We start from the raw sequence: 27602 nt of genomic DNA on the forward strand, positions 1-27602 counted from the left end.
TTTTTGAAAAAACATGTACTGACATTCAATAAACAATACTGTAAAATTTCATAGTGAAATAGGATTTTACCGTGAAACGTATTAGCAACATCGATGATTCCATTTTACCGCAAAATCCTGTTTGATGATAAAAATACTATGCATTTTATGACGTACTTTTTCGAAATAAATCTACTGAAATTTAGTAAACAATACTGTAAAATTTCACAGTGCAAATGGATTTCACCGTGTCTGAAATTGTTTTGTATAAATTGAATAACTTTCTATTTCCCCCCCCCCTTTTTTTTGCACACATTTTGCCACATTTCTCTGACATAATCTTCTTTTTTCCAGATTATGATAAATCTTAGTTGTTTGAGAACGCAGATAAACAACGCTGAAGAAGAAACAACAGAGGGGGTTATGAATTAATGAAAATTTTTAAATATCCGGATTTGATTCAATAACCTGCCAGTGTTTTAGTGATAGATACTGATCTTAAAAGGAAAGCAATGTACTTTTTAGATACGCAAATCCTGCAGATAAATACTTGCTATTTTTTTTAATTTCGAATGTCAGTGATTTGGTAAACACATTTTGTCTATGATTCCCTTTTCTCAGCGCCCAATTTTAGAACACAAATCTTCGATTTGGAGACGAGTAGGTACACATATATATAGTGTTTTAATTTGATTATTTCGTATAGTGTGTGTGTTTGTGTTTTGTCATAATTATTTTAACTTGGTTGCAACGTTTTACTTAATAACTAGCACCCAAACACAATCTGAACATCTTTTTCCTTCCTTTTACAAAAAAGGAAGTATTGTATTCGCGAAAAAATTTTTATTCAAAAATCGACCTTAATTTCCATTTTACTCAACCCCAAATGAATGTTGAGTTTTTTTTTTTTTTTTTTGATTCGACCACACGTGGATAAGTGCCTAAGAACGTATAGACAAGCGAAATGTCTATTTGGACGATTCCCGAGTTAATTACAACGAGTTTTCTCGTGACGTCTGTATGTACGTATGTGCGTATGTATGCCGCATAACTCAAAAACGGTATGTCCTAGAAAATTGAAATTTGGTACGTAGACTCCTAGTGGGGTCTAGCTGTGCACCCCCGCCCTCTTTTGGTTGCATTCGGGTGTTTCTAAAGGGATCTTTTGCCCCTTTTTGGGGAGAAATCATTGTTAATTTCGATGTAAACTTAAGTGGTGTTATAATTTGGTGGACACTTGGCGACACATCGCCAGTATTCTGGTTGCCAAGTTTTGTCGCCAACTTGGTTCCAAATTTGGCGATTTTTTTAAAAATCTGGTTTCAATTTGGCCACTGTTGGTGATATTTAGAGAGCAAACTTTGGAATCACATTAAAAATGCCAATAATGGGGAAATTACATTAAATTGGAGTAAAAGGAAGTCATATGATGCACACATCAGCTCGTTTAGTTTCCATTTTTTGAATGATGTTTATCTGTCACGTTTAGGACGTGTTTTTGGACATCAGTATCTTCGGATTTATAGTTATAATTTTTAAAATATAAGGTGGGTGCGGCAAGTAATTCCATGTAGACCCACAAGGCCTGCCCTTCATTTTTCTGCGTAGGGTACCAAAAATTCACTGGAGCGAGATTTTATTGCCAGCAGAAAACCAAACTGGCGATAAAGCATCATCAACTAGCTAAATGTTACTAACAGGCAAAGGTACAGCAACCGTCAAAAAAAAAAAAAAAAAAAAAAAGTCTGGTTAAAAAGTGCTTGATCTTAATTTACAATAACTTTAGCTTCTCTTTGGTTTACTGTAGTTAACTAGCATAAATAATTCTTAATTGTTCTAAAAAGTCTTATTTGTGTATTTGGCGAGCTTAAAAAAGAAAATTGTTGCTGCTTACCCGTCATGTTTTCCTGCGATTTCTTAACCCTAGAAAAGTAAACTGTAGCGCAATAAGGTCATGTTTGGCATTATTAGGACGCCAATGTCCTTTTTTAAACACTGAAGGATCGGGTGGAGTAGGATACGGTTCAGTGCTGCATATGATGCGAATCTGTGCCCAAACAGTACGCAGGAGTGACCAAAGAACAAGATATGACGAAATCGTTATCAGTACCCCGTATGTGAAGACTGATTTTCTCCATTTCATTGAAGTAAATATGGAATCTTTCGACAATGCGCAAAAATTTTCAGTTTCTCAAATGCAGATAATATGTTTTAATATTGACAAAAAATATTGTTTATATTTTTCTTAGGTTGACAGTCCTTTTTCGCGTTCTTTCATAGTTGGCCTTGTTAGGGACCCCTGCTTCTAATAGGGCCATTTTCCCCTTTTTTAACTACTGCCAAACGTAATATAAACTTAAATTTTCACTTGGAATATTTTTTTATTGTTTTCTATAAGTCATTTGATGAATGTGAAAACATTGGAGCCTATTGAACAATAAATGAGCGAGATATTAGGCCCAGAACCTTAGGTTGATTTTATTTGGAGCCCTTACTTTACTTTCCTTATAAACTATACTTCAAAATTAGTTTAAAAAGAAACAAATACTGTGCCAGTCGCAGAAAAGGACACATATTGTCCTGCGCGTGAGCGTGACAGTTCTGCGTTCAGGTCTCAAAATTCAATTAAAAATGTAATCAATAAAATTTTTTATCGAATAAATAAATCATTCATGTATGAATTAATTAAGGAATTTTTTTTCTTTGTTTATTATTGGAATGAAAAATAGTTCAGTTATGTGCAGGACAAAATGAATGCTTTTTCTTGGAATTTTATCCAATAAAATTAAAGTTTAGAAAATTCAAAAACAGTCTTCATCATTAGTTACTGGTGAAGCACAAATACAACTGGTTTGAATCATTTGTTATGATTCTTGAGACATGAATCAATAAACAATAGTCCCTAACACTTTGAAATACACTTCCATATCTGTGTTTCCTGTAAAAGTTCGTAACTCAAGAGCTTTATTCCTGCAGGCTCGTGTACTAATCAGACATGCGCAGTCTAAATTGAAAAACACGACCAAAGCACGATAGCGTAAATCAATGACTACGATTGTGATACATGAAATTAAGCCGTCAAAACATGCAACTTTTTACATAACACATTATCTAATAAAGCATGAAAAAAATCATATTTTATACTGTTGGTAATTTTTAATGAATTATTTTTAGAATTTAATATCGAGTACTTATCAAGAGCATTACTACTTACCTCAACTTTTCTTTCAGGCTGGAATGCACTAGTCTTTTTTTTGACAATGCAAGTGACGCTGTCATCTGAGCCTGGGGCATCTATTTGAGTGACATCTCTGGTAACAACCAACTGGAATGGAGCCTTCAACTTTGATGGCTGACGGATGGAACAGTGACATGTCTTGGACTGACAGAGGCGTGGCTTCTTTTACTACCTACTGATCACAAACCATTTAATTAGATTAATTGATTTTGCTTGTAGTGGTATCAAAGTAGTTCAGGTTCTCTGTTTTGAAATAAGTTGCATGGTTTTGTTAAGTGTGTTAGAGAAGTTTAGAAATTTATTAGGACTTTTCTTTAAAAAAGTGAAACAATTATTTAAGCTATAATGATATAATATGGAGGTAAGTTTTGTTTTTTTGAATGCTGAATATGAAGGAAAATTAGAAATTATTTAGTATAAAAACTTTTAGGCGCCGTGTTATTTATGAATGTTTAGTTATACTATATATGTGTAAATTTTAAAATGAAAAGATTTGTTATAAAGAGTTAATTTTGGATTGATATGGAAAAAAAATAGATTTTGCACGAGCAAATTCTCAGCTTTATCAGAAGAATGCGTACGAAACTGGAAAGCAAGCGTTTTAGAGTGAAAACTATTCTGAATTCTGACTGTGGAGAGAAATTTTAAAAGAATTTAGAATAATAAAATATCCTTAGTCGTACCTTTTATTAATACACTGCTCAGTGGGAAGGGTGTAAATTTTTCATGTGTAAATGATAAATAACTATTACATTGCGATTATTTTATTTATGTAAAAAAATAAGGTAGTTTCAGTTTAATCTCGAATGATTACGCAACTTAATAAAGCAAAAATGTTTTCGAAATTGTAAAACACGTGGTTTAGAGAGATAAGAATTCAGAATTTTGACTGTGGAGAGGATCTTAAATTAATTTAATATGAAAAATTTCCGGTGTCCTCCCAAGTTTCACCGACACAAATTTTCCTTCCCCCCTGCTTTTCAGTTTCAATCATACATTTTCATTTCTTTAGGGGGGGGGAGGAAATTTTAACTGTCTACCAAACTGTGGATAAACCAAATTTCCTGATCCGAAACTTTAATTAATGAGGAATTTGAAAATTTTCCGGATTCGTATCTTTTGTTAATGCAATGCTCTGTAAAATGAGTGTAAATTTTTCGTACGTAAATAAATAATACAATGCGTTAATTTTACTTTTGTAAAAAATGTAAGACAGTTTAAGTTAAATCTTGAATAATTACGCTATTTAACCCAGCAAAAATGTTAATGGAACTGAGCAGCACGTGTTTTAGATAGGCAAGAAGTCTGAATCTTGACTCTGGAGATAAATTTAAAATAATTTAGTACAAAAAAGTCCTAGCCAGTAATTTTTATCAATACACTGCTCTGTAAAATTAATGTAAATTTTTCATACGTAAATAGTTATTACAATACGTTAATTTTACCTTTTAGTTTAATATCGAACAAGTGCTCCACTAAATAAAACAAAAATGTGCACTAAATTGGGAAGCACGTGTTTTAGATAGACAAGGATTCTGAATCTTGACTGTGAAAAGAAATTTAAAATATTTAACCCCCCCCCCCCAAAAAAAAAAAAAATCCCGGTCGTAACTTTTATTAATGCACTGCTCTGTGAAACAAATATAAATTTTTCAAACATAAATAATTATTGCAATACGTTAATTTTACTTTTTAGTTTAATATCGAACAAGTGCTCAACTAAATAAAACAAAAATTGCACTAAATTTGGAAGCATGTGTTTTAGATAGACAAGGATTCTGAATCTTGACAGTGAAAAAAAATTTAAAATAATTGGACCAAAAAAAAAAAAAAAAAAAAATTCTGATCTTAACTTTTATTAATGCACTGCTCTGTGAAATAAATGTAAAATTTTCAAACATAAATAATTATTACAATACGCTAATTTTACCTTTGTAAACAATGTAAGACGGCTGTGATTTAATCTCGAATAAGTGCTCTTCTTAAAAAAAAAAGATGCACGGAACTAAAAAACACGTGTTTTATAGATAGACAAGGATTCCGATTCTTGACTGTGGAGGGAAATTGAAAACAATTTGGTGGTTTCTTTTCTGCAGCGTGTTATTATTCATTTAAGCACTGCTCTGCAAAATTTGTGTGCATTTTTAAAGAGGAAAATAATTATAAAATGTTGATAGTATTTTAAAAAAAACAAAAGGCTTTTAGTTCTAGCCCGGGCAAATGCGCTACATAAAAAGGACAAAATAAAGATACGAAACGTGATAGCACGTGCTTTAGCGTGACTAGGATTCTGAAGTTGACCTGTGTAAGAAATGTAGCTGACTGTGAAAGAAATATAAAATGATCCACGTAAATAAATCCTGGGTGCGTCTTCGATATTTAAAAATAATTATTAAAGTGAGTTAATTTGTAAAAAGTAGAGGTCAGTTTTAGTTTCAGCGCGAATAATTACGCGCCCTAATAAGACAAAAACAGATAACAAAGTGGAAAGTACGTGTTTTAGAGCGTAAAGAATTCTTTTCTTAGCGAACGGAGAAAAAAAATTAGTTCATTTTTCTTTTATTTTGAAGTTCTTATAAATTTGCATTTGCAAATTATTATCAGTACGGTTATTAGTGGTGTAGTAATAAAAAAAAACTTGCCGCTGAAAAAAGTTTTTTAAATTACAGACAAATTTAATTTCAAATAATTCAAAAATTCACTAATATTATACAGATTACATAACTTACAATATTAGCTTGTGTTAAGTGATTTTTATTTCTTTTTCGTGTTAATTACTCCTACCGTTGTTTATGTCTTATCCATGATATGAATATCGTATATCATGTGCTGTTCCATTAATTCAAAAAGCACGTTCAGTATTACCAATAAAGTTTAGACGGACTTTCAATTTTCATTCCACATGCTTTTAAATAATATGACTATAAATTGAAAAATTAAAGCAAATCACTTAAGCAATTTCGCTCTTTATGTTTCAGTGTCTAGTCGGACAGACACCGCAAGTACACTTTTGAACGCTGTACTAAGCATTTGCCTTTTCCTGTCAAAGTATTTTTCATAATACATATTTACTAACTACTTCGTTTTTAGCGTTATTCTTTTTATGTAAGCATTTTTCATACTTACTCAACTTTGTTGTATTTATAAACTGTCACGATGGAGCATAAAGTCAAAATAAGCATGAAGACAAAATAACGATACTGACAAAATAGGCTTCTTAGATTTTTTATTTTTACAAATAAATAAATAAATAAAAAGGAGGTTTTGAAAAGAAAAAAATGTTCATTTAATTAAAACTCCTTGTCTATATACATGTTGAACTTCACAATCTGAACTAATAGCAGTTTTCTTTTATTTTTTCAGTTAATTTGGTATTTTGGGGGGGGGGGGCGAATTTTAAAACTACTTTGGGAGATGAATTCCCCCCCTCCCAACCCTATTGATTTTATACGCAATTGAAGCTTTTACAATGTAGTTTCCTTACAAAAATAATTTTTCACACTTCGATGTTTTAAACAATTTTGGTATAATTCTTATAAAAGTAATGATTTTCATCTTTATGATTTAAACAGTTTTGGCGCATCAGATCTTAGAATTTTTCAGAAAACAATTTTGGCTCACCATATCTGAGAATTTTTCTGAATTGTGTCAATTCAGATTAAATGGTTGCGTTCATTGCGTCTTTCTGAAGAACACAATTTTTGCCTCCAATATCATTAAAAAAAAATCGCTTTGGTTTTTTCATTCATTTAACACATTTATTTTCTCTTTTTGGTATAAAATGACAAATATTCTGTGCCATTTCTTTCTTCCTTTCTTTATTTTTTTTGAAATTGTATCTACAATTTTGGTCATTACATTTTGTCTTGTGGAAACATTTCAAGACTCAACCTATTCTATTATTCATGCATTTATTGTGGTATTATTTTTAAGGAAACATATTGAAGACCAATTAAATATAATTTTATTCTTTTATTTATGCCCTTTAAAATTTCTTTAAAACATGAAAAAGGAAAGCTTCCTTTGTTTTCACTAAAGAAGACATTTCATTATTTTTTTGAAATAGACTAATATGAGAATATTTTTTAAAAATGCTATGGTGGAACAATTTTAACAAGAATTATTAAGAAAATATAAGAAATATCAATTTTATGCAAGAATTTTTTGATGCACGGAAAAAAACTTTCCCGTGCCAGTTATCCTTTTGGTACTTTACATAAAGTGAAATGCATCTGATAAAGCTTTGTTTTTTTTTTTCGCAATTTACACTTTTTGTTCCTTTTTAGTCAATAAACTCACTTAATTCCTCTTCAATGTTGCCGAATAGAAAAAATCAAGCATGTTAGAATTTTAAAATTTAAACACAAAATTTTAGTATTAATATTTAAATGTATTATTTTTCTTTTGTTCTTACAATTTAATAAAAACAATAATGCAAAAAAGTGATTTTACGTTGCAATTCAGAGACCTCATGAACCATATTTCCTTCCAAATAAGTTTGACATCTAACAAGTATGTATTAAATTTCTGACGAAAGGACTATCTAGAAGAATTTAAATACCGATTTTGTAGTACAGAATTAACATGGGTCATGTGTTCTTATCATTTTTAACGATGATAGGAAACTCTTATTGCTGAACAGTTTTCACCTGCGTTCATGCCACCTTATAAGTTTGACAACTAATAAGCATGAAAGGTCGTAGTTGGGTTTCTATGTTAAATCTGCCCTTGCGGCTTTTTCGGCTCGCATTTGGGGAATCATTTTGGTGTCGAATAAAAATAATTTAGCCAAATTTTCAGCTCTTTATCTCAACCGACCTTCGAGTTTTTTTAAAAAACCTGTTTTTTCGATTTTAATTTTTTTTACAGTAAAATTCAAAGTTAATGAATGATATTTTCCCCACTTATTCTTCAGAATAAAATACATGAAAAATTATTATAATCATAATTTTTAAACGAAAAGCCGATTTTTGGTGACGGAAATAAAATTTAAATATTTTTTTTTTCAATGCCTTTCTGAAAAGTGTCACACACCAAATTTTGTCAAAAAATGTCTTTTATACTGCTCTACACTCAGGATTTTTTCGAATTTTTTGACGTGGTGGAACAATACGAAAAAAATTAAAAAGTTTTTTTTTTTCATCATTTTGTGTTTAAACAAATTTAAATATTTTTGATTAACAATAAAAATTATTTGAACGAAGTCAATAAAAAATCGTCTGCTAAGTAAAAAAAAAATACTTGGAAAATACTATCTTACCAGAAAAAAACACGACAAAAAACGAAGACATATCCTTCATGAAGTTATTAGGAATGTAAAAAAAATTATTAAAGAGTTTTTAAACAAATATTATTCAATGTTAAATTGTACGTAGAGACGATTACACAATTAGTCCACGCTATTTTGAATAATTTCTCCGTCTGGATCCTATAAAGACAAAAATTGCAATTATTAAAGTAACTTCTTTACACCATTTAACGTAATTTTTTGAAATAACTGACAGTAAACATAATACTTTTGAACAATTTATGCTGATTTTTTAAATAAGATTAGTCTTTGTCACTGTCTTCATTCACAAAGACACTGACTTTTTCATCAATGAACAGACGACTCAGTGTTTCAGCAAACTTTACTATTTTTGCCAAATATCGAGCATGAGGCAGAAAATATATGATCGCAGCAATGTGTGCGCAATGACTGCGCCTACCATTAGCAGAATCTCAACAATATCTTGTAATCCCAGTGATGTCATTCCTACGTGACTGATAATCAAGAAAGCAACGATATATTTTTGACTTAATATGTCGCATTCTCACTTCAAGTTTTATAATATTAGGTGTGATTTTGACATAATGGAGCCATCATCTTTATTCATCTTCTTAGCTAAGTATGATATAGCTTGAGACATTTGGTTTTGACATACATTTTCTGTCTCATGCTCGATATTTGGCAAAAATACGTAGTAAAGCCTGATGAAATATTGAGTCGTTTGTTCACTGATGAAAGAGTCATCGTCTTTGTGAATGAAAACAGTGACAGAGACTGACCTTACTTAAAAAATCATCATAAATTGTTGAAAATCATTACATTATCTAATGCAGGGTAAGTCAACCTTGGAGAAATCGTTTGAGGAGCATCTATGGTGATTTTGAGTAGCATTTGGAAGTTTTGCGGAGCAGTTCGGTATTTTGCATAAATTCAGTAAAAAATTTTAATCACTTATCTGAAATTTTTTTGAGCTTTGATAATCATTTTACGCACTAGCATAAAAAACAGCTTTAAACACTTTGTCATGCTTGAAAACGCACGGCCAGGAAATGTGGAGCAAAATAATTCTTTGCAAAGCTGCGGAGTTTCGCTATTTTTGTGGAACAACTCCGCAAAATGCGGAGCAGTTGGCAACCCTGCTAATGTCGGTTATCTAAAAAAAAACTATGTTAAATTGTACATAAAAGTTACTTTAATATTTAAAGTTTTTGTCGTTATTGGATGTAGATTGAAAAATTATTAAAAGTGGCGTGTACAAATTATATAATCGTCTTTATGAACAATTTAGCATTTTTTACATTCCTAATAGCTTCATGAAGTCTATGCCTTAGTTTTTTATAGTATTTTTTCTCTGGTAAGATAGTATTTTCGAAGTTTTTTTTTTCTTTTTCATTTAGCAGACGATTTTTTACTGACTTAACTCAAATGATTTTTTTTTTTGGGGGGGGGGGATCAAAAATATTTAAATTTGTTTAAACGCAAAATGATGAAAGAAAAACCACTTTTTTTTTGGTGTTGTTCAACCACTTTGAAAAAATTCCTGAGTGTAGAGGAGTATAAAAGACATTTTCTGACAAAATTTTTTGAGTGACACTTTTCAAAAAGGCACTGAAAAAAATATTTATATTTTATTTTCGTCGCTAAAATCGGCTTTTCGTTTAAAAATTATGACTCTAATAATTTTTCATGTATTTTATTTCTAAGAATAAAGGAAAAAATTACCATTGATTAATTTTGAATTTTACTATAAAAAAAATTAAAATCGAAAAAACAGTTTTTTTTCTGAAAAACTCGAAGGTTGGTTGAGATAAAGAGCTGAAAATTTGGCTAAATTATTTTTATTCGACACCAAAATGATCCCCCAAGTGCCAGTCGTTAAAGCCGCAAGGACAGATTTAACATAGAAACCCGACTACGGCCTTTCCGTCGAAAAGACTAGCTATAAGAATTTAAATACCTATTTTGTATTGTAGGTATTACATATGTCATGAGTACTTTTTTATTAAAAAAATCATAGGAAACTCTTATTGCTGAACAGTTTTCACCTGTATTGAAATCGAAAAAACATCGCTTTTTTTCTCTCTCGCTCTCTCTTTTTTTAACATTACTTTTGCCATTTTCATTTCATCAAAATCCTGCCACGAAGATGGATATCATGACAGACTATGGAATCAAGATTTAAAAATAGTAGATTTTTTTTTCGACGGGAAACGACGGGGAAAGAGAATGAAAAACTCTCCACTAAAATAATTTTTGGCTACGGGGTTTTCCAAATTACGATTTAAATAATTAAAAAGCCAATTAATACTTGCAAATAAAAAAATCAGAAAACATTGTATATGCTAAATTTATTATAAATATTATCATAATGAAAACTTCAATGTCTGAAGAATATTTTCTCATTAAAAGTTTTCGAACTATAGTAAGTTCATGATCCTGGAATACTTTTTTTCCTTTTTTTCACTAAAGATAATATGTTTGCAAAATATGTTTTTATGTGTAGTTTTTAATTAAATTTTTAGTTTTAGTGCATAGAAGGGGAGGGGGTGGAGGTAATATGAAGTATATCTGAAGCTTTTACTTAAACATATAATTCTATCGGTATTTTAGTTTGCACCCAAACATTTTACCTGTTCTGAGCTAAAATCAAAACAAGATTTCTACGTATTTATTCGTAGTTAGTATACTGTTTCTAAATGTGTTTAGAATAATGTTTCATTATAAGTTCTAGAACATATACGTATTTTTAGGGGGGTTTTTTCCGCTTTTTCGACACCGGAGATAATCATTTTACGATATATGCTTCTATTTATATGGATTTTGTTTCTTTTAAATATTAATACATTTAACTAGAGAAAAATGTATTTACTAATGGAGCGGTGGAGGTTTTACACTAAAAGTAATTATTTTGGTAGTTCTTCACACCCAAACGCTTCTAAAATTACTTAAATCTTTGCTTATACAAATTTCTTGAATTTTGTACTTATCTTTTAAAATAATAGTTATACTCACTGTAGAAGCAACAATGGAATTGTTTCTTTCAGTCAAAAGTACTACTTTTAGTCATTGAAATTGATAGAATAAGCAAAAGAAGAAAATTACATGGAGTGAGAAAGAACTTTCATTTTCCCAGCGTTTAATTTTTAATTATTATTTTTTTTAAACATCCGATTTTGGAAATAAGGCACGGTCTTTATAACGTCAAAAGTGATGAACTTTGGTGCGTTACTCAAATGACGCGCTGGATGCTTACTTTTGTTGTCCACCGCGTTTCTAGGTTATGATAATTAAAAAACGAAATAAATATTGCGCTCTACGCTCGCTATCAACCATATCGTCGCCAGTAAATGTGAGTAAAGAAGCGAATTAAATATTGTGTGTGCACTCTGAGCTGATGGCATCAGTGAATGGCATTTCATCACTTATGATGCCATGCTCAGAAGCGTAAAAAATGAAATTTAATCTGTGCACCGATTAAAATAATTGTTGAAAAATACTAAACTCTGTCAAGTTACTTAACAAAATGGTTACATCCTATGCTTTTAAACATGCTCTTTCAGAAAAAGAAGCTTTTTAAATTTCGGAAGCAACCCAATTCGCCTGAAAATTTACACAAAGGGTTGGTAGTGCGTTTCTCGATGTAGGTATCTTTGATGTACAGAGAGTATGAAAAATAGATTTACAAAAAAGTTCTTTGCTATCAATTTGAGTATGAAACTCTCAAACGCTCAATTTTTGCTTAGTAGCTCTGATATTTTGCTTTGGAACTGTCGCTGTTGTGAACTCCTTATCTTTGCAACTAAAATATTAAAAAAAGATTCGACGACATCGCTTGTCAGCTTGGTATGAAATAAATCATTTAATAAATAGTTTGACGCTTAATAATAGTAATGATGATGTTTTTTAAACCACTGTAGGGTAGAGACATTTTATGTTTGATGAAAGTGTATATTATTTCACTTATATTGATTCAATTATCACAAATGGCAGTTTTTAGATGTGATATTTTTTTGAACCTTTTGATGTTTTCGGTTCTGTTAAAAAGAAAAACGGTTTCAGGAAAAAAAAATCTGAAAACATTTTAATAAATTGTTTTTCCCATTCGTATATTTTTTTAATTCGAACTCTAACAAATAATTTATTTTCCACGATTAAGTTTTTCTGATAGTTTTAAAAAAGGAGTATTCTTTTGATTCAAGTAACATCAAAATCTAACTCTTCTTGAGAAATATCTTTTTCAATCCTCAATAAGTTTAGGGTTTTAAACACCATTTAGTATTAATAAATAATAAATTCAACCTTACTAAAGTATAGAAAGGAAAAAATATAGTAAGGAGCTCTTATTTTGATAAAGTTTTGAGATTACTACGTCAAATGGGGTTTCTGGATTTGGAGCGCAGATGGAAAGGAAAATGAAGATAAAAAATATTTTTGAGTCTTGTAAATCAATACCATCTTTCTGCGGTATTAGTTATTATAAAAGGGTTTTCGTTCAAAAGGACTTTGAAATCAGAACTAGAAGCGTAGCAAGGTTTTTTTTAAATTAATTATTTATTTATTTTTTATTTATATTTATATTTTTATTTTTTTATTTTTATTTATTTATTTATTTATTTTTTTTTTTTTTTGCACAGTCAAATTTCTTATTACTCTCATTTGACCGCAGTTGACGTTGATCTGATTTTCGGATTACCATGACGACGATGTTTTTGATGTTTATTAAGAGGACTAATTTTCGTCGCTATGGTCACATCGTTCGTTTTTTCGTTCATTCATTTTTTCCCAAGGCTTAACGCAAGGAAAACACCCATAACGATGAACTTTAATAGGAAAATCTCATTTTAATACACTATTTTCAAATTCCACTAGTTCCATCATTTAAAATTGATTAAAAAATAAAATTACATAACGTTATACGCCGTAAATAATCTTTGTGTTAAGTGTACTTCTGGATATCGGCCTTTAAGTCTTTACCTTTATTACCACATCCTAATCGCCATTTTTTTTCTTTTTTTTTTTAATGGAAATGCTTCAACTCATCTAATCTAGAAATTCACCAGTCGTAACACGACGGGTGCGAATTTTTTCTCCATTTCCATTCCGTTTCATTTGCAGAAACAAGAAATACAATAAGTAGCGTCCTATCGCAATTCGTGATTGAGAAAAACATAATTTGTAATCAAAACGTCAAAACTCAAATATTTTTCGTTTTTTGATTTTTTTTCAAGGCGTAAAACTTAACATTTTGAAAAGTGAAATTTATTTTAGAGAAGTGAAATGTACTTCACACACACGCAACAAGAAAGACCATAAGCGTGATCAATTCCATAAAAAAATAAACAAAAATTATTACTCTAAAGATGAAATTTTAAGACGGCTAGGAAAGAAGAAATGCGAAATATTTTGCTTTTTAACATTTAGAATGTTTGACTTTTTGCGTTAAAAAAATTAATAAAAAATATGTCTTTAGAATTAAATAAAATATTTTAAAAATTCTAAATTTTTTCTCTGCTCATTTTCTACTAGGATAAGTTTCAATCTGAAATCAAAAGGACAAAAATACTCTTGATTAAATTATTTATTCATATTTTAGATTTTCAAAGCGTGAGCTAAGAAGCTTGTAGAGGCATTTAAGAAATCTGTGATGCAGTTAGCTATATAAAGAATTTTAAAGTTCAAAATAAGTAAATAAATAAAAACAGTATAGGGGAGGAAGAAAGGCAAACTATTTTGCTTTTTAACATTTAGAATGCTTGACTTTCTGCGTGGTGGAAAAAAAATCAACGCGTTTAAATAAATATTTTTAAAATTCCAATTGTTTTTTCTCTCCCAAATTTCCACGATGATAAGTTTCTGTTTGAAGTTAAAAGCTTAAGATAACTCTTTGATTAAGTTTTTGATGCATGATTAAGATTTTCAAAGCTTTACCTAAGTTTGTAGAGGCGTTTAAACTATCTGTGGTGCAGTAGCTGAAGTGTATAAAGAATTTTAGCTTTTAAAATAAGTAAATAAATGAAGTAAACTAAAGAGTTTTTCAAAATTCTTTTGTAAAAATTAGTGTGCATTATTTTTAACAGAGTTGTCATTTGGTATTTTAACACAATAGGAAATATACAAACTGAAATTGTGGGGATATTAAACACTTGGGAGTAATATGCAAAGAAAATTTTAACATCAAATTCAGGTTATTTAAATATTAGTAGAAACAGAGACCCAATTTGAAGATGTAGTTTCTGGACGAATAAATCTATTTTTTTTTATCTTTACCACTCTTTGAATTATTCTTGTAATGTATTGTAATCTGACAATTTTAATATCACAAATCGCAACTTTTTTCAAAAAAATTCAAAATAAAATTTTTGAAATACTCATAAAAGTCTAAACATTCAACAAATAATAAATATTCTCCGTGCATAAAATTTTAAACATACACAAGACATTTTTGGCCATACATATGTTTGAAATTAAACTGGGATATAGACATGGCTTTCATAGCACTAAGAGAGGGAGAGGGGGGGGGGAGAGAGAGAGAGAGAAATATGTTAGTGTCAGAGATACAAAAGAAACTTTTGGCCTACCTATGTTTAAAGTTAAAATGGGATATAGATTCTGGCTTTCATAGCGTAAAGAGAGAGAGAGAGAGAGAGATGTTAGTGTCAGAGATACAAAATCTTATTAAACTGATGAAACAAAAAATGAAAGGGACAAGGAGAAGCATTTGGAATGAATTACTGTGTGATGGTATCAAAATTTTTTCTCAAGCAAAACGTTTGAAAAAGTAATTAAAAAATTGACTGTTAGATAACCAAAACATCAACAGTTATCGTTATTGATATACCATGAGCAAAATATTGATAGATTTGTGTATTTATCTTTTCCAAAATGCGATTTGTCATTTTAGAAGCTAGGGAAAATTTAAGGATTCATTTAACATTTTTTCTTGAACTCCTTTTTATTAAAACCTTTAACGTAAAATAATAATAATAATAAACATAAAAATAGATAATAAAATAAGGAATAATAATAATAATAAATTAATAAATAGACAAAATAAAGAAAAAATAACAAGTTGCAGCATGAGAAGTGTACTATTTTAGAACTGTTGAACTGGTATAAGAAACTTAAGTGTCTAATGTAAATATTATACTAGCATGCCTCAATTTTCAAATTCTACTAAACTGAGAAACTCTTTGCTATAAAATTGGTATCTACAAGTTAATATGCAGGTGATTGACTCTTAGTTTGCTGACTTACTGTACATGCATTTTCCATTGTTTCTATTTTAAAAATTATCACGCATACAAAGTCTATAAGAGGTAAGACCAATTTTTGTCTCAAAAAATATGACAGAGAAATTTTTTAGCAATTTTTTTTTCTCAACTTTAATGCTGAGAATCTAAGGATGCCGCTTGGTCCAGGGCAATAGGACAATAAAAAATAATCTTCTATCCATTCTTATCAGAAGAACATTTTAAGAAATTTGTTTTCTCCCACGGGTGGTCGATGTAAGTTACCATTTTAAAGAAGCGTAAAGGATGGCGGGAAGAAAAGACGTCCAGCGTGTGACGAAAGAAGAATAAACGGTTGGAGGGTGGGGTGGGATGATTCAAAGACTGTCGGAAGTTGACATCAGAAGAATCTGAAGAACTCTTCCCATTGGTTCTGCTGCCATGAAACTTAAACTCTCTGGTTGGTCGGTTAATACCGTGCAATCTTAGAAAGAGATTCTTCCTTGTACAAAGGATAAGGAGAGAGAAAAAAAAGGTGTCTGCATTGAAGATAGCATGGCGTCAATTTGGCCCATCTGTCTAAAACTCTCAGAATTTGGTAATTACAACAGGAGGGAGAAAGGAGGGCATCTCTCAACAAAGGACAATGCCGGGATCCTTTTTCTAAATTGACACTGACAAACATTTGGTTGATAGATAGCGTCTGCCATTACGTCCTTTATGCCTCTTTTCAGAATTGATCCTAAGCGGAGATGTTTTCGGAGGACAAGAACATTATCTACAGCAACGCATTCTATTGTCGAAGCAGAGAGGGATGGACGGGGAGAGAAATTCCCCAAATGGAATTCCTGATGCTCCAGACGATTTCTGGCACAGATGTTTGCCTTTGAGGAGCCGCCCTTAGAGATTCTAACAAATAGTGATGATTCCCTAAAAATACCTCCCAAAAATAACTGCTCTAGCATGTTTTGTAGATTGTTGTTTACGCAAATGGATGTGAGCTTTTTTCTGACAGAGCAGGGGCATAGTTCAGATCCATACAAAGAAACGGTCCACGTTAGATCTTTGTACTGATGCAAGTGGCGTGAAAGGTTCTCCTTTTCGTACGAAATTTGTGATGGGCAATACTCTTTATGAAAATACAGTATGTAAAGCAAGTTCAAATTCATTCACAAACTGTTCAAATAGCAACAGGATCTCTCTAATGGTAGAAGATTACTTGGCGTATAACCACATTCGAGGTTTTCAAGCGGCGGGGGAAATTATATTATTCCATTTAACATTTCATTGTTAGGAATTAATTACGAAAATTCTCACCATCATCTTGTGTACCAAATAATGCAACTATGTTTTCACAAATCACAGCTTAAATTTTCTGTGGAGTACAAAATAGCTCTCCTAATTTGTCTCAACATTTCAATTCACATTAAAAGCACTGACATTGTTTTAGATGAAAGTTGTTCGCAACAAATTCTGTGATGCTTCAATGAAGATTTGTTGCTTATTATTTTAGTTAAAGACACGGCTAAATTAAAATTCATTTTATTTAATTTTCTTTAACGTTTGCCTTCTGCAAAAATTAATTAGAAAATATTGCACTTTTGTTGTACCTATTATTTAATAATAATTTATAGAAAGATAAACAAAAAAAAAAGGTTTTTTGTTGGAACATTTTACATGTACGGGGTTTTTATTTTAGACTTCAAGGGGGAATCTGTACCTAACGTTCTAAGTTTTTTACATTTCATTTGAGTAAGTGTTCTTATAGTGCTTTTCATTAGTGTGTAAGATTCGACGAAAACTCAAACAAGCAGTATTCAATATAAATTGATTTTTATTGAATAAAACTGGCAAGGTTTATTGCGCTGTTAAAGAACAACTTCAGATGTTTTAACAAGAGTCAAATAAAAAGTTTGCCGCTTTTGAGTGAAGTTTTAAAATAATCTTTTGTAATGTATTAGTTTCAATTGGAGAAGTTTTCTCTTTAATTTTAAATGGTGTCATTTTTGTATATAGAATCTTCTTAATAAAAAGGAAAAATAAATAGGGGAACTTTAAAAAAATAATAACACCATGAAATCTTAAATATGATCCCCTTCCCCCCAATCCAAGCAACAGCATTACAGTTACTTTATTAAATATGGTGCATCCTTACCACAAACCTAATAAAAAATCTAGGGCTAAGTGAGAAGAAAGTGAAATGGTGAAATATTTATTCTGTTTTTAGCGCCGCCTATCTAGTATTATTTTAACTATATAGTACTATATGTAGTCTAATCCAGTCAGGAAAAAAATACCGCCAAAGATTAAAGCATTTGATAATACAGGCAATTTTTTTTTAAAAAAGGAAACTCATAGTGTAATATTTCGTTGTAAGTCAAAAATCATTTTTGTTACTATAAAATGATAAAGTTCTTGTTATTATCATTTGAAATATTAATTGATATATCCTAATATTTAATGCATCAAAGATTTAATTAATATTAAACTTATTTGTATTTTAAATAAATTGTGCAATTAGTCAAGTACATATGGGGTAAAGTGGATGGAGCAAAGAGAAATAGTTTGTTTCATTTACTCACTCAATCATTTAGTCTAAATAACTTAAATTTTCATTTATTAATTAATTTACATTCTTTCATTTAGTAATGCACTTATTTATTCATTCATTCATTTATTCTATTATTCATTTATTCTTTTACTCGCTCATTTATTTTTCTTCATATATCAATTGTTTTATTCATTCTCGTTCGTTCTTATTCGTTTTTTGTTTCATTATATTTTCATTTATTCATTCAACCTTCTATTCACTGATTTTTTTGATCAAAAATATGTTTTATTATCAAACAGAAAATATTTCATTAGAAAAATATTTTATTTTTCACTTTGCCCCATGGAAAACAAAAGTGAAAAATTTCCACTTATTTTTAAGACTCTTTACTGCCAAAAATAAAAAAATGCTGTTTCAACACATGTTTTATTGTAAAATATTACAACGTTCTTTCTTTATGTACTGTAATTTTCAAAACAAATTTCCAATTGGTTCATTTTGAAAAAACTCAGTCATTTTAACAATTTCACTTTGCCCCCATTCCCCTACTATTGGTGTTCTTTCCATTCCATTTTAACTATGTAGAGTTTACATCTCCTTTACAGAGAGTCCTGACTGGAACCTGTGTGTGTATTCGATTCCAGCCAGGAAAAAATTAACTCTGGAGATAACTTTTTGAAGACAGGCATTTGATAATAGAATCAATTTTCAAACATTAATACTCATATTTTAATATTTTTTGGTGTGAAAATTTATTTTTTATAACATAAAATGATAACATTCTTGGTGTTAGCATTTTAAACATTGATAGAGACCTGCTAATATTCGGTGCAATATTTTTTTTAAAAATTTTTAGCTGTTTTTAAACGTTTTGTGTGTACAATTAGTTTTGTGTATGCGGTGCAAAGTGGGTATGGCGAAGAGAAATAGTTCATTTCGTTTACTTATTCATGATTTATTAAACCGCTTACGCATTCATTTATTTATTTATTTACTTATAGTCATTCATTCACTTATTTTCTTACTTGTTCACTATTTCATTCTCTCATTTTTCTGTATTAATTAATTATTGTATTTATTTATTCGTTAATTACTTCATTACATGATCACTTTTTTTTGGAAAGTACAAATTTACAGCTAAAAAATCAAAAATAATGTTTTAATGCAAGTTTTATCATAAAATATGTTGTTATTTCTACATGTACAGTAATTTTCGATGCAAATTTCCGATTTGTTAGTTTTGAAAAAAAAAAAAAAAAAAAAGCTTCCTTAACGGTTCCTTTTTTTGCCCCGCATTTTCTTACTTCTCTTAGCGAACTAATATAAAACGATTAAAATACTTTTCAAGATTCTAGTTGTTATATTTGATTTAAATAGCACGCGTTATTAAATTAATTTCAAAATCACATATTAGTGTTTTAACTTTCTGTTTAGCACATTAACATTACCAATGAAGTTCATTTTTTTTTCGGTTCCCAACGAAATTTCTCCATTCTATAGTATGCCTCTAACTATCTACTATAGTTCCGAAGAAGTTTCTGTGAGAGAAATAAAAAAGTTGCAGGTAATATCTCAACGAAGCCTACTCATGTACATTGACTTCGTTATGTTCTTTTAAGAAAAGCAGCTAAAACTACATAACACTTGGAAAATATATCAATACAAATTTAATCAAGGAATGTTTTATTTATATTTTTATGTATAAAGCTATTATAATTCATTTTATAAGCTATTTCTCGGTTACCTTGTGACAAGACATGTTATTCCAAAAGTAGCAGTTTCGATCCCGGTGTTTTAAAATAATAAATAAAATTAACAGTCAGTTAATTAAGTTAAAATATATATAAAATTGATCAATGAAAAAAATATAATAATAATAAATTTAAATTAATGCACAAAAATGCGTATAAAATATATATAAAATTGATCAATAAAAAGAATAATAATAATAAATTTAAATTAATGCGCAAAAAATACGTATGCCGTCGTATAAAACATTTTGAAGGGAAAAATAAAGCAAAAATGATTTTCAATGTGCAAAATGAAAGTGATATCAAAATATATTTAAAAAAATTAATTAATTAATTAAAAGACTAAATGTGACAGATTAAATATCATCGTTCAAAAGAAGGAATGTTCATTATTTAGAAGACCGTTCATTTCAAATTAGACCCGTTCGTACATTAAAAGACACATTCCTAATATAAAGCAATGGCATGTATGCTTATTAGAGTTAATAATCTGCGATTCTATTTGTTGGAATGACTAGTCTGCTAAATCGAGTGCCATAAGACAGCTGAAATCTCTCTCTCTCTTTTTTTGCAAAGTGGAGTAACATTATATGTTTGAATCATAAAGATTAATTTATCTTGTACAGTAAGAATACTATTAGAGCAAAATTTTATAATATATTAATTTTCCTTTCGTTTAAAACGTACGTCGGTACAGTGTAAAAGACTTAGTACTGCGTATTGTAATTTGCCTTAGCATTCAAAGTGCTTCGATGACTGAAAATGTCAGTAACACTATTTTGAGCTTCCTTTATTAAACAACAAAATTTTTCCTGAAACCCGGTTAAGAAGTTCCCGCTAATGGAGTTTTTCCGCTAACGAAGTCTTTCTCTTAAATCCAAAATTTATTCATATTTATCGTGCTAAATTTATTATTTTTATAACGTTTTGTGTTTTGTTTCTTTTTTTTCGTTGAGGAGTTTTTATTTTATCAGAAATTTAAAACTGTTTTATTACGTTTTTATTTTTTCCATCGATTTACAAGTTTAATATACAGTAGTACCTCTTTTAAGGAACACCTCTGAATAAGGGACACCTCTATTTAAGGGACATATTTTCTGGTCCCAGTCCCTTTGAATAGCGACCTCCATGTATTTACCTCTGATTAAGGGACACTCTATTTAAGGGACAGCCATAGAGAAAATTGCAGTAATTTATGTAAAAATGTATAAGAAATAAATGCATATGAATTGAACTTGTCTAAAAATTAACTGGTAAAAGTTTGCCTTGACATTAACATGCTAAGTAGCAAATATGTGTTTTAAAATTCTTGACGAGATTACACGCATGCTTTTCTTTCTGAGCTCCGATTGGTTCAGCTCCGATGGATAGTGCACAACCATGACAAACTTTTGATAGAAAATTGAAATGTATTCACAGTTATTTACATTACATTGAATTGTAAATTATGTGACATGAAGCAAGTCCATGAAACAAGTTATACTTCGAATTTATTTCTATAAATTACTAACTAAACTTTGTGAATTAATACTTATTTTAAAATTCAACTAAATTTTTTTATTAAATTTCAATTTTTAAAATATTTATTTCACTTTGAATAACTCTGAATTTTATTTAGCATACTACATAAAATATTTTCAGTGTTTAATCTTAAATATTAATAGTCTTTTGTTATGTTATGGTATTATACTAAGTACACAGTGTGCATCAATTCATATACATCCGAACAAGGGACACCTCTATTTATGGGACAAAAAGTCCAGTCCCCTTAGTGTCCCTTACTGAGAGGTTCTACTGTACTTAGTTCCGTTTTAACCTACCGTATTAAATAAATTTCGCCATGACGTGGACATTTTCCCTTTGATGTGTTGTTCACAGTAAATAAATTTGGAGCCAATTTCCATTGCAATTATTTGAATTAATTGCAATTCATGAATAAATTTATCGAAATACTAAGCACACACGCTGTTCTTCTCGGTATTAAATTTGAGTTTTCTGCCTTTGCAAGACGGCGTAGTTTTCAGTTTTCTAACGAAGAGTATAAATTAAGTGTTTGTCACTCTCTCGTAACAAACCATATAAAACGAAGCTGGTTCTTTCGTGATTTATGTGTAAAGTTATACCTACGCAATTTAATATTGTTTTTATTTTTATTTAATTATTGTGCAACTTCTACGGGACGTAGTCAATCGACTTACAGTAGAGTGCAAAGAACTGACTTTATACAATGCTGTATAAGCATTAATCGAGCAAACTTATAAATAAATTAAGAGGGAAAAAATATATTTGGATCTTGAACATACTTGTACTCATTTATTTATTTATTGGTTTTTCTAAATGCTTGAAAAATAAAGAAATGGTTAAAATTTAAAATAAGTTTTTCATAAGATTGTCGGCAAATATTTGTAGGAAAACTTAAAGCTCAAGTTGTGCGTGTATGTTTATTGTTTAGACCACGTCATTATGAATATTACGCTAGTTCACAACAAAAGAGCTTTTTTTTTTTTAATTTTTATTCTCAATGTTTAAAAAAGTTAGCAATTATTCAATAATAAAAAAGGTAGTTGTTTTGCTTTCTTTTCACGTTTCTATGGATCCCTTACGGTATGGAATAAAAATTCTTCATTAACTAAATGTGTTTTCATAATAATTAGAATCATATAGTTACTCAAACTATTCATTTTCCGTCCGTTTAGTTCTTTTCCCTTGTATTCTGAATATTTTACTTCATATTCGGAGTAGTTTGAACTTTCTAAAATTTTCTTCCTTGTAGTTTCACTAGTTACCTATAAATAGGACATAAACTACATTAAAAATAAAATAATTGGTGTTTTTTAGATAGCAGTAAAACAAATAAATGAGATTTAAAAGTTTCAAAGCGAGAGATAATCTTTCTCTCGCTAGGAGAAAAGCATTTTTTCTATAAGTTTATCAGTTAACATTTACGATCTGTCTTATCCTATTCTGTAGAAGAAAATAAAGCAATATTTATTTTAAAACAATACCACGTCGAGACATCTTTTACAATAGGAAGGGCGGAATGGTTCTACTGTCAAAGTATGCCTGCGAAAAATCGCTTATAGTCAACTGGGGACACTTAAAAATTACGACCCCCGCAAGGATATGATCCCGACTCCTCATAAATCACCAAAGCTCCTCCTTCGGAAACCCTGAAATCCAATCATAAAAGAGGCAGGACATTATGTTAAGTTAATGGCAGCAAATACCAAGTGGGCGGGGAGGTTAAAGGTCGATGGAATTTAAATAGTAGGTGTCCCCCACCTCAAATATAATGTCCCGAAGACCAATGTCGTATGGGGGCAACATTCCATCAAAAGAGTGGATTCAAGTATATTGAAAATACATTAGGCTTAGAATCGATGTTCCCTTCTATATACGTGCGGAAATTTGAAAAAAAAAAGTTTAATAACATTTTTTTTTTTTTTTTTTTTTGAAAAAAGAAAATGGAGTTAGTTTAATGACACAAAAAAATCTAACTTTCATTTTATGTCTAACTCTACCTCAAAAACTTTATTTTAAAAATATTAAGCTTAAACTTTTGATTTCCAAAAAAGAAGAAACGAACAATATATAATTCCTAGGAATTTCATTGTTGATATTTCTCATGAAATATAGTTAAGGTTCTCTACACTCATTGTAACCATAGAAATAAATGAAACTAAACTAGTTCCGACTACAAAAGAAACGAGTATTTGTGAAATGTCTCTTGCTTTTTATAATATTTTCAAACAGAAAATATTAATTTTGAGCAGTAAGAAAAATCGCATTAAAAAAAATGTTTTTCAACCTGGTCTTCCGATCCCTGGGGGTATGTGTTCAAGGAACGTCGCTAATAGTAAATAGTAGAGGTAGTCTATAAAAGAAACGTATGAAACATTTTCTTTCAATAATCTGTTTAAAATTACAATCAAATGTTATAAGTTTAGTACTAAAATTAAATATTGTATTAGCAAGCAGAAGAGGAGGTTAGGAAAGTTTCACAGGACTGTTTGTCAATATTTTTGGCTCTTAAAGGGGTCGCAAATTAAAAAGATTGGGAAAACTTGATCCAAAGAAACCTTTGGTGTTGAAAATATTTTGTTTACAACTCAAGTTTAGTGAACGTTTCAAATCATTGAGAATAGCACAAAATTATAAATTGCTTGAAACTATACCTAAAAGTTTAGAGCAAACCATTAAATACTATTTTTAAGAAGACATTGAAACAGTACGCAAATCATTTTTAATCGGGTGTTATAAGCTCTTATAATACCCTTCGAAAGAAAAGTCCCATTAGATAGAATTATTTTAACACAATAGACAACTAACTCTTTTCGATTCTAAAAAGACTTTTAAAAGTAAATTGAACTCACTAAATTTTGAACGTTTAAATTGGTTACAACTCTAGATAAATGAAGCTGTAAAAAAAATAAATAAACCAACTAACCCGCTATTCTATAAAAAGTCACAGAAGCCAAATATTAAAAACAGTAAAGCATTCAAATATTTTAAACAATGACTTTGAGTTACCGCTACGTTACTGAAGAAATAACTTAAAGTTTAAAGGAAATAATCTAATTCTAAACATACTACCGTTCACAAAACTTGATGAATTTATTGGAATCATTATGCAGACAACAATCCAATTGATACTTAAAAGATAAACGTATCAGAAAAAGATTTTTTACCCCCCCCCCCCTTCGTTTCTAGTACATTTTCACAGCATTTGAAATCCATGATTTTTAGGGATACAATTTGAAATACACTCGACCCTTTTTCATTTTGATAAAATTACATTATGTTTTGATTTAAAATATCCACTAAACTTTTACTCGAACGTTTGGTATCCATCTTATCTAAAAATGCTATTTTTATCTGAAAGTATCGTATCGCTTTACTATTACGCAGTTTCACCCTTTTCGTGTGCTCTTTAATAGATGTGTTTGATATAATTCGATAGATATTTTACTTTTAGCTACTAAAGCTCTAGATAAGTGGTCGCCAGTCACCAACGGGCTACCATTTCATTAAAAATGGCTACCGAAAAATCAAGTCTTAGCCGCTTTATAATTGTGACCATGCGTTTTTTTTTTTTTTTTTGTTAAAAGTCGTATTGTGTATCGTGCTACAACAACATGCTTCCAATCCTAAGACGTTCGACGCGTCAGTCGACCCCACCAATGTACGAGTAATTCGGAGGAAACTAATTTTAGTTTATCTTTTGTTTTCACTGCTTACATCCTTTTTTTTAACTGGTTACCAAACGCCCCCCCCCCCCAAAAAAAAACACAATCAGAAAAAAAAAGAGGTTACTCCTTTTTTTTTTGTGATTCTGGCGGGAAAAAACATGCATTAAAAGTTCTAACTTTAAATGCATATTTTTTCAGAACTAAGCTATTTAAGTACACCAAGTAAGCTATTTAAGTAGTCTCCAAACAATCCAGTATTGGATGAAAATTCCTATATAAATATCTTGTTGGGAAAGTAAAAAATTATTAAGCAGCTAAAAAATACTATAAACCTAAAATGAAAACATTCATTGCTGCTGCAGAGAACAATATAAGATGTACACGTTACTGATAAATGTCGACATTAACCGGTAAGTATCAACATTTGCTTAGTTAAGACACCAGCCTAAGACCGAATATTTCCGGTGAAATACCGGTCATAGTGGACATTCTTCGATTTCGATCTTTCACCGATAGAAATATACTTAATCACATTATAAAGAATCCGTTAATGGCTCATTTTGAGCTTAAAACTACAGTTGAAACTGGATGTTTTTATTGTTAAATTATTGATCTTATATTTCAGAAAAACTAATTTTTTTCCTGCCAACTGAGGAAGTTAAACAAAGTAGAGTTAGTCTCGAGACATACTAACGAAAAGCATTTCACAGAAATTCGATGCCATACTGTCGCAAAATTTAGCAGAGACTCTTAATACTTTTTGAAAAATACTTACTTTTTTTTTTTTTTTTTGCCTGCTCCGTTCTTGAAATTCATATCTGCAGATTTTATGAATGTTTACCTTTCTACCTCTTTTCAGCACACAACCTGCTATTCATAAAAATGGCTCTTTTTCAAATCATAAACAAATATTTTTCCGACATCAATTTTTATATTGCAGAAGATTCTTGGTTTTCTCCCAAATTACAAAATACATTTCTTTGATCAAACAAGTTATTGAACTAGAATCCTTTGCTTTACACATAGGCATAGTAAAACTGATATTTTCCATTTCGTTTGTTAATTGTTTGTTCAGTTGCTTGAATCTTGAAGAAAATGTGCTAAATATATTTCATTTATTGTGAATATTTGTTTTCTATCTTGTTTGGTAAAGGAAGGATCACGAAACTAAACACTAGATAACGCAATATAATATCAATAGCAAAAAGGGGATTATGTTAAGAGCGCATAAATGTATCTCAGAGTCATAACATTTAGCATTTATAACTGTTTGTTTAAGTGATGGAAGCTGACGCAATTTGCAACCGTAAGAAATCACAAACCGTTTGGTTTGAAATACTTTTATTTGCAATATTGATGAATTAAAAGGTTTCATGGGTTAGCTGTTTGTGTTTCATACCCGTAGAGTAACAAAAAAGGATCGAAACAAAATAAATAACTAATACTAAGAAAACAATTATTTTCGAATAAACTAAGCAGTTATACAGTGATTCAGTTACTTATTAGTGTTATTGATAATTAACGTAAATAGAAGGGAAAAAATAGAAAGATAGAATAATTTTTAGAATTTAAAAATAATTTACAACAATTAGAATTTAGAAAGAAATTATCGTTAGAATTTTTGAGAGGGATAGTTACTGGAATTACTATTAGAATTATTAAGAGAAATTATTAGTAGAATTATCCGTTCGAATTAATAAGAGAAATTGTTCTTAGAATTTTTTTTAAATTAGAATTATCAGTTTATAATTAGAAGGTAACTTAATTTAACTCATCCTTAGGTTGTGAGAAAAACAAATTAAATTTGTATTTTATGTAACGTAATACGAATAAATAATGAACTTACATTCAATTGGGGAAGAAAAAAATAGAACTTTCTCTGTGGTAAGTTGATGAAAACGGATACATTAATTGCAAATTTAAAATCGCATTAATACTTAATCATGTTTGATAAACTTGAAATCAGTGCGAAAACTATTTGGCGGTATTGTGTAGAAATGAGCAAGGTATACCCATCTCTAACTTCACTTGCTAAATAAGTTGTTTTTTGTCAGAAGAGTTTGAAATTAGTGAGTGTTTGTCGTATTTTGCACCTTAAATGTTCTGTGTAACGACGCAATTTTACACCCAGTTATCATGATTGACGCCTAGCGTTTTATAAAAGTAGTAGCAGATGACAATAACTGTAAAGGTTAAGCCGATTTTTCTGTATCTTACTTCACTAACAAAAATGGGTATCTGCACTCATATATACATCTAAAAAACATAATCAATTTTTCGGAAGTATTTAACAGAAATTTATTTCCAAAAACTGTTTTTTTTTTTTTTTTTTTGCTTATGTATAATATTTTCAGTAAAGCTATTGGTGTTTCCTATTACTTATATCAAATAAGCAA

The 27602-nt window shown here is 29.7% G+C and overlaps 1 long non-coding RNA gene across 2 annotated transcripts in view; it reads right to left on the reverse strand.

The window, feature by feature from the left end:
- Positions 1-3217: 3217 nt before the first annotated feature.
- Positions 3218-27602, reverse strand: part of LOC129222676 (uncharacterized) — a 105994-nt gene continuing 81609 nt past the window's right edge. Inside the window, exon 3 of one of the 2 annotated variants that reach the window (XR_008580597.1) lies at positions 3218-3392. This is a non-coding gene — a long non-coding RNA (uncharacterized LOC129222676). Of the gene's footprint in view, positions 3393-8537; positions 8646-27602 lie in introns of those variants that run through there. The other variant, XR_008580598.1, reaches the window with a different exon arrangement.

Source organism: Uloborus diversus, chromosome 5 (assembly GCF_026930045.1).
Source record: "Uloborus diversus isolate 005 chromosome 5, Udiv.v.3.1, whole genome shotgun sequence".
NCBI classification, from domain to species: Eukaryota; Metazoa; Arthropoda; class Arachnida; order Araneae; family Uloboridae; genus Uloborus; species Uloborus diversus.